This window comes from Misgurnus anguillicaudatus, chromosome 25 (genome assembly GCF_027580225.2).
Source record: "Misgurnus anguillicaudatus chromosome 25, ASM2758022v2, whole genome shotgun sequence".
Lineage (NCBI taxonomy): Eukaryota > Metazoa > Chordata > Actinopteri > Cypriniformes > Cobitidae > Misgurnus > Misgurnus anguillicaudatus.
The window spans coordinates 8094847-8106891 of record NC_073361.2 but is presented as its reverse complement, the minus strand read 5'-3'; the positions used below and the strand labels follow the sequence as shown (position 1 = coordinate 8106891).

Sequence of the window (12045 nt, the reverse complement as noted above, 5' to 3'; positions counted from 1 at the left end):
CAAGAAAAAAAAACAGGGAGCTGGATGCTGGAAAATTACGATCGTTTAGATGACAAGAGTTCGGCTCCACCGTCAAGCCATGCTAATATTTGTGTTCACTGTCTGTCTTACAAGTGGACAGGAGAGAGACAGTTGGCAAATACGTACATCTGTTTAATGGAGGACATTATTCTGTGTAAGCTTCTGTCTCTGCTTAATATTTGTTTAGATTTGCGGCATATTGAGTGAATATAACATGTGTGTGCAGTGATAACAAATGTAACTGTCTTGTCTCATCCTCTCAGTAATGATAAAGTTTGTGTTATTTCACCTTTGACAATGTTTGTTCAAGATTTGCAAAAGCAAAACAAATGGCCAATAATAATTCGAAATCGGATCGCTTAATACATTGAAACATACCTCAACTCAACTAACTGGTTGAAGTATCATGCTTATACTGTAGCACAAACGGTGTGGGACAAGTGACCTGGAGAAGTTTAAAATGAGTAAAATTCTGCATTTATGGTCCAACTAAATACAATTAATGTTGATTGAAGTGACTGTATAAAAAACTCAGTACTTGATAGATTAATTTATTTACTTAAAAGTGTCTGTGTCATTAAATCAGATGTGTTATTGTTCAGATAGCTGGCTATACACTTTTAACCAACTTGGTCATTAAAAATTGTCTTCTAACTGTTCTGAGTCGTTGATTCAAAAGAGAAATCACAAAAAATACAGATGTGACATGTGTACATATTCAAGGAAACGTTTGTCTTGCTAATGCAAGACAGACAAAACATTAGCTTGATAGCATCTTTATGCAGAACGGTCATCTCAAATGGACATGAAGAGTGTGAATGTGACACATTTCAGACAAGTGCTAATGAATGTAAACACAGAGTCAATAAAAGCAAAACAGCAAGAAGATGACTGTAGTTATAAAGAGGATAATTTAAAAAACAATTTTAACCATCTCCTGCCTGACACATTAGCCTTGTCTCAATCATCATGCAAGACGCAGTGTGTGAGGAAGCAAACTAACATTTGATGGGGAGGACAAAAAGAACTCACACTGTGGAATTGAAAATGTTTTCATGACAGGAAATTGAAGGACAGCTCTCTGTGGTGCTCTAATGAACTAAATTATCACCGGAAGAGTGGACTGCACGTTTTAACGTTCGATCAAACGTGTCACTGTGGTGTTGATTGTTTGGCGTAGTGGGGAAGATCACCTCAACAAGGGTGGTCAACCCTACAGAAAACCAGCATGAGACAAAGCGTTCATTTCCACTTTTACACATCCTATTGTCCAATTTTGGGTATTCTACTGCAAAACTGTTGCTTGCCAGCCAAAAGCTGCTTGAAGGACTAGTTAACTCAAATTTACTTACCCTCATGCTATCACAAATGTTTATGACTTCCTTTCTTCAGCTGAACACAAATAAATCATTTTATATTAAAATCTTTATGTGATCTTATTTTGCATGGTGATGCTCCAAAAAGTACATCTGTCTATCATTAAAGTATCATCTAAATGACTCGTAATGAGCTTGTATATTTCTTTTAAAGTTAAACGAATTGTTAAAACAATTAAATAATATTTTGAGCTGACCTAGTGTAATAACAATTGAAACGAATAGATCTGAGAGGTAAACCAAAACCTTTTTGAGGAAGTCGCATCCCTGTGCCACCATGTTTGCAAGACTTGTCAGATACTGCAATGTAAAAAAAATCCGTAAAAAAATGATAAAAGTCTGGCAACAAAGTTTCCAGACAAATTTCCGTCAAATTACGGAAAAATAAAATTTTGCTAAATTACGTGCAATAAACTTAAAAAATACAGAGATTATTTTACAGTCAAAATTAATTAAAGTACAGAACATTACCATTGATAAACATCCCTGAAACCCTAAAAAATCAAATCAAATCATGAATGTAAAAAATAAAAATAACATCTTTGAATGGTAAATCCCTGTAAATTTACGACTTTAATCCGTTAGTTTATGAAGCTGTTCTGCCTTTATACAGAAATTAACTTAAAAAAATCTTTACCACATTACCACTTTTTACTACCAAGCCCCTAAGGTGACACTGGAGTAAAACTTTCATGTGCTCACGCGAAACCTTCATGTGCAGAATTTTTTTGCTCACGTGAAACTAAACTTTATTTAATTTTTGCTTCATGTCCCCTTAGGGGCTTCGTAGTTTACCATAAGTACGTAAATAAGCAAAAATAAATTAAGATTTTTCTCTGTAAAATTTTAAGCCTGTCATTTTACACAAAATAATTGTAAAAAAAACCATTTAAATACTATGAATTGTCTGTTAAAAAATACAATAAAAAACAGACTTTCAGTGTATAATAAAAAATTGGAAAAATAAAAAAACTGAAAAATACGGATAATTGCCTGTAAAATTACACATTTTTAACAGTGTGTGCATGTGCAAAGTCCCTTCCCCAGGGGATGTCATTCTTTAACAGTTGATGATTGGCTCTTTTTACTGTAATGCAGGACTAGAGCGACCATTCTGAGCTCCCCCATTCACATTAATACCAGTGACACATCTTGGTAATATCCAATATCTTTGGGTAAACTTAAATATGATGGTGCATTGGTAACAATATGTCATTGGTTCTCGTGTGTGCATATTTTGTCACAAGAAAAATGAGAACTATGAGAAATTTTGTCTGTGAGGTTTCATTTAATAATCAACCTCCTATAATGAATTTAACACCGCAATGTCACTTGCTGTAACAATAGAGGAGAGCAGTGTTGTTGATCAATAATGATTGATTTATGTGTTCTCATTAGTTGTGAAAGCTTTCACAGCAGTACTAATGCACTTGTCTTCTGTGTCTGTAACCTGAATAAACACATACAGTATGGGGCTTAAAGTCCACATGTGGTGAAAATCAAGTTTAAATTGTTGTTTATATTTCTATGTTTTTGAATATACTTTAAGACAATCCATGTGCAAATTCATCATTCAACACCATTGCTGAGTTTTTCAAAGACTGACTGGGTGTTCAAACATGCAGTGTGAATGCTCTAACCTGATAATATCAGCACAAAAACACAGTGCTACAAACATTGCATTGTAAAACTGGACTTAGCGGTTATGTGTCCTAAACTGCTGAATGTAGCATCTATGTACATATGTCTATGGTCTGAGCTGATACGAGTGAGTGGAGTTGGGGACTCATTTGCATATTCAGTGTATACTAAATGAGGAAAGGTTGTACAGTTATATTCAAGCTGTTTTAAGCATTAAGATATTTGTCATAGGTAAAACTTTTACATATGAATACATATTATGATGCTTAAATATGTGTTTCAGGTAATCAAATGATCTACTACAGGGCTACTATAAAAAACATTTGAAAATCTGGATTGGTGTGTGAAAAAAGGCTAGGAGCACATCTATAGCCATGTTTCCATTACCGTGATTTTAATGCGCATTGTGAAAAATCCGTTAATTCGCAAAAAAATTGTTTCAATGTTGCGAAAAAAGTAAATGCAAATAAAGGGAGATGGACACACATTTGCCGAATTAATTCTGACATTGCGAACATTAAACCCACGTGACTGACCGTCTAGCTGTTTCCGCTGGAGTTGTTTGTACCATATATGGGGCTCGACATCGTCGCAATGTCCTTGTTGCTTGTGTCTTTGTCAAAAATGCGCATTTTTATATTTAATATTAAACTTTGATGTATAATAAGGCTGTGAAATAATGAAAATGGTTAGGCCCTATTGTGACAACATGCAGTTATGTCTCCATTTTGTACATTGTTTTGTTTAGAGTGGTAGCAATGCATGTCTGATATTTTCCCATTTAATTCAATACCTTAGTCTACATTGTAACTACATCCTCTCATATACAATAAAGTCACTGAAAGAAATTAAAACCAATGCAATACGATGAATGTCCACCCACAGACTGTTTTTAAATGGGGGTTGGATAAATCTTTTTGCTCTGGGGTGTGTGTGTGTGATTTTTTTGGTTAGATGACAGTTGTAGGTTACAGTTTGACAAAAGCACAATGTTTTGTTTTATTGCGACTGTACACAAATATAAACAAACACTTTGCAGTTTGAATGATGTCCCATATGAACAAAATGACGGAGTATGTATTTTTTTTTACGTACGCACGTGTCTCTCTCTAACAGTAGTTGCGCATTGCGTTAATTTTCAAGCGAGATTTATTTATTTTTATATTGTGTATATTATATTATAATGTCACGTGTCCTGCTACTACTGGCATTTACAGGACCTCTTGCTGATGTGAAGTTAACCCTGTCTGTCCCTCATCATGACCACTATGTGGATCCCGGGAATTCCGGGAATCCGTGGACCAATCACGGCTAGTAGGCCGATTCTTCTTCCTAGTTTTTTTTACACGTAAAAGCATATAAGTGATCGTATTAGTGCCCCTGCTGTTGGTTGTTCATATTGCGTTATTAGACTTTTTTTGCCGACGGCCGTTATGGACTTTTCCGTTCTGGACTTTTTTGCCAATCCGTCCCTGAATACCACCATCATTCCCTCAAAGAACTTGATAAAAACACACCTAATTCGCATTTCTTAGTTTTTCTTTTTTTGCACATATTGAAAAGATTCGCTTCACATTTGGATGGAAACCCAGCTACTGTTACATCAGCTGGTGACGTCACCACTTTAAATTTGTGATCGTACAGCTCAGGCACTTAAAATGCAGCTCAACTAGACTTAATTAGGTACCCAGGTGAAAAAAGTACACTTCCATATACTTAAAGTGCTCTATTTTCACATACTAATTTTGTACTTAATATACTTAAAATTCTTCTTTAAGCACTTCTTAAGATAATCTTAAGAACATTTAAGTGTACTTATCTGTGCTATTTTAAGACGCTGTGAATATGAACTAAAATGTACTAAAAATGTATTTATGTTCCACTTATAGTAAATTTAAACCAATCTTTGTATGCAGAATCGGTTCAAGTCTTAAATTAGCACAGATAACTACACTTAGATGTTCTTAAGATTAAGTACTAAAGAAGGTTTTTAAGTACAAAATTAGTGCGGGAAAACTTTAAGTACATTATTGTACTACTTTTTCAGAACAAAGTACTGACTTACAGCAGCTTCTTACATTTACGTACTGGAAAAAGGAGATGGTTAATGGAAAAGATACACAATTTTCTCTTGCACTACTAAAAACATAGCTAGGGGTTCATTTAAAGTCGACGCACTGGACCATTCCAAAGAAAATAACTAACAATTATTCTTACACAAAACATGATAACTTTTTCTATCTCTTAAACAACATTTCGGCCTATGCCGCAAAGCCTTTTTACACCCACACCCCCTTAACCACCTGTCATATAGATACCACACCCAGCTAGTAGTGCTGGACTATTCTGGTATAGAATGCCTACTCTTCACAATCCAGTCAAGCCTACATTTTGTTTTGCTGAAGATCCTATTTCTCTATGAATTATACTACGTTACAGGAATAAATAGTTGTAAACAGTGTTTGATGTACTTGTTTGTATGTTACATAGTTTCTGCTGCTTTCCAAGCTGTCCGTCCAGCCAACCCTCTAATTATTGCATGTCCATCAAACCAACATTACAGAATGTTCCCAACATGATGACAGCTCAAACGTCATGCTAATAGGCACCAGAGTCCCGCCCTTTTGACCTTTGCGACCCATCATTTGTCAGACCACACACTGTTCGGGCGTGAAACAATCAGCAGATCTTGGGGCCACTCCAATCCATTTAAGAGTTGTTGGGTGGGTGGTAGACCACATCCCCTGCAGGTCCATTTGACCGGGAAGCAAGCCCAGAAACAAACTAACATTTGTTTTAGGCTTAGGTCTATGTTAAAAGTCTGTTGTCCCTGGCAACTAGGTGGACCGTGTTTAATCCAAAGGGTACATGGCTTTTTCCTAAGGCTGATTGGTTCGCATTGTGGACTGTCACCCTTTGGGTTGGTATGGTGAAAGCAAAGCCTGATGAAAGACACCTGAGACAGGAAACCGTTTGTTTCCATTTGACTAAAAATTCATTTCATTGACTCTCACAACCTCTTACTCTTACATATTTCTTGGCACTCCCAATTTGCGTCAAGGAAAATTTGAGGGTAGGTGTAAAGTGTACAAATTTGAATTTGCCTATTCATGAGGTGTTGGTACGCAGGAAAACTTCCTATGACCTACATCCTTGAACTCATGCTTATGTTGTCCTAATTCATCATTCAGAGGTGTTCAAGCTGTAATATTCACTGAAGGTGATTCATAAAGAGTCAGGGTTTCCAGCGTCATGAAAAAAAATGTGATTTTAAAGCCTGGACAAATCACAGGAACTTACGCAATGTTTAAACTAAACTGCATGCACACCACCAGATATTGTTGCTGTGTCTCCCGTCTCTTTCAATGAGGTCGTTAGGAGGCGTTCCTAATTCTGGTCCAAGTAACAACTACAAACAAATGAGTAAACATCCTCTCAGTAATGATGAAAGACATATGACGTAAACTCCACTGCTTTACTCTCATTGGTAGTCGCCCCCAAAAGTCACTCGTCTTTTGCATTCATTTGAACTGTTCTTTGTCGCATAGCTGGACACGCCCACTTCCTCTCACCAATGGTCACTGTTGGTGACACGCTTGTGTTGCCGAAAGTTGCCAAGCTTGTATTGAAATGAATAAAATCTTGTCCGTTGTGTCGCTGACAGTGTGCATGCAGCTTTATGCTGCGTTTACACCAACGCGTTTGAGGCATCAAAATTGCATCTACCGCGCCTAGTTTGCCGCTTGAACAGTTTGAATGCATTTGCGCGTCTAGAGCAAAGTAGACGCGTGGCAAAAGCAAGCATTTGACGGGCATCAGAGGCAAAATCCTGTGCTATGTGCTATGCGGTTGTCTGTTTGCAAGATGGCTGATGTTGATTGTGCATTTATTGAGAGAGTTACCGGTTTGTATTTGGTCAACTTACTATAGAGGGGAAATGAACGGCGCAAGTTGATAAACGTCACGTTACTTAAAAGTTAAATGTGTATTTACAACTTACCAGGTTGCCCAATGTCCTCCTTGACACTATTCCAAGCGAGGTCCTTTTTATTTCTGTCTCTGTAGAAATAAGAACTTGTGTCGTATAGCTACGGGTGACTGCTTACGGACAATATCAAGCGTTCCTTCATGTTGAATGAGTGACTCCAGGCGGAGCTGCCGCCACAGCAGCAAGCAGGCTTCTGATTGGTTAAAGCGACGCGAAAATTTTTCAACTCGGGCGTCAGCCGCAAATGCGCGTCAAACGCAAAATGCACAAAAGCACCATTCGCACGTGCCACGCCAGATGCTCAATTCGCACGATTGAGGCAGAATTGCGTCTACCACGCCGCGCCAAACGCCTCATTCGCGCCACACACGTCTTCACATTGACTTAACATTGAAATCACTCCCGGTTGACACCTCTACCGCAGCTGGTGTAAACGCAGCATTAGTCTTCTTTTATTATTATTGTTGTTCGTTTGTTTATTTAATGTGTTTTATTTACTTTTGTAGATCTAACTATTTCAGTAGCAAACATTTATTCTCTGTACGTGCAAAATAATCTTTAAAGCGTCTTGTTTAATTGTCATAAACTACTGGAACTGTTATAGGTAATACATATTTTATAGCTATGTTTATTTTTAAACCCTCCTTTCAATATTCAAAAATGTAATGTATTATGTGTTATTTTTTGTGTTTTATACTTTGCTTTCTGTAGGGGCAATCTCTAACTAAAACTTTCCAAAAATCTACAGTAATCCTGAAAACATGAACAACTGGAAAAGTCGTAGAAATGCATTCGTCAAAAGTTGTGGGAACCCAAAAGAGTTAAACTTATACTTTAACAAGTATTGAGAAAGACAAAGTGTCCTGAGACGCATTTCACGCAATTAAAGGGCAAAGCGGACAGCGTTGATTGCTCATTTCCTGACATGTCAATCATACTGAGCGAGCCCTGTGGTGACCTATCAACAGATGCTGTCAAGTGTTGCTCACCAGAGTCCTGACGTCTGCCTGTGGACCACCGCACTCGGTCTCAAGGGAAGTCATTTCTCATGCCCTCTTGGTAAACATAATATACAATCCAAGCATGATGTAGGACCACCAAGTGAGAAGGCGGGAGCAGGGCCTTTCATTCACATTTTTGAGTAGTATATCCAAAATAAGCACAGGAGTATGTGATAACAATCTCTCATATGGGCTGAGCAAAACAGGCGAAGAATAAAGCAGAGATGCAAAGCAAGACAAACAGTAGCTTTGCTGTATATACTTGGTCGGGTGGAAAGAGGTTTGGGGTGGAAAACTGATCTTTTTGAACATAACACATTTGACACATTTAAACAACTTTGTTCAGACAGAAAGATTTGTTCACAGGATTTAGCTTATGGACTCTGCTATGCATCCATTAAAGGTATAGTCCACTCATTTTCAATATTAAAATATGTTATTACCTTAACTAAGAATTGTTGATACATCCCTCTATCATCTGTGTGCGTGCACGTAAGCGCTGGAGCGCGCTGCGACGCTTCGATAGCATTTAGCTTAGCCCCATTCATTCAATGGTACCATTTAGAGATAAAGTTAGAAGTGACCAAACACATCAACGTTTTTCCTATTTAAGACGAGTAGTTATACGAGCAAGTTTGGTGGTACAAAATAAAACGTAGCGCTTTTCTAAGCAGATTTATGGCGTAATAGCACTTTTGGGAGTACTTCGACTCGCCTGAAAAGTCCGCTCCCCTTCTCACCTGCGCCGAGTCGAAGTACTCCCAAAAGTGCTATTAGGCCATAAAATATAGTTCCTCTTTTAAATCCGCTTAGAAAAGCGCTACGTTTTATTTTGTACCACCAAACTTGCTCGTATAACTACTCATCTTAAATAGGAAAAACGTTGATGTGTTTGGTCACTTCTAACTTTATCTCTAAATGGTACCATTGAATGAATGGGGCTAAGCTAAATGCTATCGAAGTGTCGCAGCGCGCTCCAGCGCTTACGTGCATGCACACAGATGATAGAGGGATGTATCAACAATTCTTAGTTAAGGTAATAACATATTTTAATATTGAAATTGAGTAGACTATTCCATTAAGCAATGGGGGAGGTTGATTTCACCAGATCATCAAGACAATTTCACACATTTTTATGCACACATGTGCATACACACAACACAAACTCTTCTTTTCCAGGTATTTCAATTGGTGCGTGATGTTTTTATAGCAGTTTCTTAAGAAAAAGTGCTGAAATAATCAATTAGTCTATTTGATCCAATATTTTAATATGTCAATATGTCTTATAGAGATTTAGCTTTGCTGTTTATACTATCAGTTTTCAGTGGACAGTGCTTCTTAAAGGTATTGTACAGTATAGAACTTGACGTGCTCCATATTAAAGTTACACAAACAAAACAGGAACAAAAACTAAGGTGCACAGAAATGTGCAGAGTAAAATCCAGCTATTATTACAAAATGTTTTGGATAAGAAATAAATCCCTACTTGTAAAATGGAGACATACAATCTTTCATGGCTTAAGCATTGCTATGAAGCGAATTAAGATAACGTTTGACTTTTTACAGAATCAGCAAGAACTGACAAGATGGCGTCGTTTAGACTGGCATGTAAGGGAGCGTGACAGAGCTGTCATGTACATCTGATGCCGTGATTAGTCTGTCAAACTGATAAAACAAATAAAGTCTTGAGGGCTCATTGGTGATACTGGAGCTCTAACAGGAGCATTGATCAAATTATACTAAAGGCAGCTCAGATACACACAAAAGAAATTACTAACAAAATTTAATTTAATGCAACATAGAATTTAATACACCTAAACATTTATTGCCGCCATTATGTATGAATAGTTTGGTTCCAAAACGAGATCTGTTTCTATTTTTATTTTAATGTTTGTCAAAACATGTTTATTATTATGTTATCATGTATTTATTGTGTTTTATTGTGCTACTTAGCTGTATTTTTTTTTAGTTATGAAGGCTTAAATCAAAACAAAGCAACTGCAGTTTCATTGATATTAATTGCACAATGAAAATCAAGATTTAAAAAAAAAACGAGTTATCTCTTTTTGGAACCAAACTCTTCATATAGTAATATATTACGTACGTCAAGATATTAAATTTATAATACATTATGGGGCAGTTTCCCGGACAGGGTTTAAAGGAACAGTATGTAAGAAATTTATATCAATTAATCATAAAATGGCCCTGATATGTCACTAGACATTAAGAAATCATTTTCATTTCAAATACTTATATCATATGCTCCGCTGCATCTCTCACATTCTGTGTCCACTCTTTGAAGGGTGAAGACGACAGTTGTTGTTGTATTAACAGGTAGATTCTTTACATTACCTCAGTTGTTGAGCTGCTCAATGAGTAATTTGGTAGTTTGAAGCCGAGAGAGGTCGTGTTCTATGTTTGTTTTTGCTTGCTTGTGTTCTCGTGATCACTACTTAATTTTCTCGTTATCTCGAGAAAACAGCAGCTTGTTTTCTCGTGATCTCGACATAACAAAAGTTGTATTCTTGTGATGTGATTAAAGCTTACGTGTACTCAATAGAACATAATTTTTAGACAGCAAAAGCATATTTAGCTAAATTAGCATGGATGAACAAATGAGATTTTACTTAGATCAGGGATTCGCTCAAGATGAAACAGATTTGCCAATAATTGACCATTTTATAGCGCGGTGAATTTAGGGACCGTCTTTAAAGTACTCCATATACGTTTCTACTTTAAACAGCATTAAAATGGAATAACTTAAAGTCAACAAAACCAACTGTAAAGTGTTCGTGGTTGTCAACTATAATGCACACTTTTTTAGATGTTTTATATTTATTCAAATAAACTGTTAAATACTATTGAAGATAGAAACGTGTACAGTGCACTTTAGAGATGGTCCCTAAATTCATGAACATCAAACTTTATTTATTTATTAAGTCTATCGACAATTAGCTACGCGTGGTAACGGCGAAGACTTATGCATCAGCAGTCCACTTCAAAATAAATGAAATATTATGGACAGGAAATGACATTATGGCATTTGGATTATTATGTCTGGATAGCGAGAAAACAACTTTTGTTATCTCGAGATCATGAGAAAACAAGCAGCAAAAATAAAAATATGGATGACCTCTCTCGGCTTTCCTATGTTTTTGTATTTCTGTGGGTAATGATTTGCTCTCTGTCTTCTTAAAGTGCTAACAACTTAGCAAACATTTTTAGAATTAATACCTTACATTTATATAGCGCTTTTCTCAGTACTCAAAGCGCTTTACATATGAATGGGGGAATCTCCTCAACCACCACCAATGTGCAGCATCCACCTGGATGATGCGACGGCAGCCATATTGCGCCAGACCGCTCACCACACACCAGCTTATTAGTGGAGAGGAGACCGAGTGATATCGCCAATTAGTATGAGGGATGATTAGTAGGCCAATGGGCAAGTTTGGCCAGGATGCCGGGGCACACCCCTATACTCTTTTCGAAGGACATCCTGGGATTTATAATGACCACAGAGAGTCAGGACCTCGGTTTAACGTCTCATCCGAAGGATGGTCCTTTTTGACAGTATAGTGTCCCCATCACTATACTGGGGTGTTAGGACCCACACAGACCACAGGGTGAGCACCCCCTGCTGGTCTCACTAACACCACTACCAGCAGCAACCTGGTTTTCCCAGGTGGTCTCCCATTCAAGTACTGACCAGGCTCAGCCCTGCTTAGCTTCAGTGGGCAAGCTGTCTTGGGCTACAGGGTGATATGGCTGCTGGCTAATTACAGTGATTGTCTAATGTGTAATGTACCCGATGAGATCTAATATAAATAACACCAAATTTGCTGTTGTTGGCACACTTTGTCGACAAAAAATAAAAAACAATGTTTTTTTTAAAAAGACAGAGTTGGAAGGGAGGTTGCAAACGCTGTTCAAAATTGCAAACATGGATTCAAAGCTTCAGCATGTAAATCATATAGAATATTAAGAAGTTTTGTCACACTCTAAATCTTGTTATAAA

At 37.1% G+C, this 12045-nt stretch overlaps 1 pseudogene; it reads right to left on the bottom strand.

Annotated features, from left to right (window-relative positions):
- Positions 1–11686: 11686 nt before the first annotated feature.
- On the bottom strand, positions 11687–11803 carry LOC129426687 (5S ribosomal RNA; annotated as a pseudogene).
- Between the last annotated feature and the right edge of the window lie 242 nt (positions 11804–12045).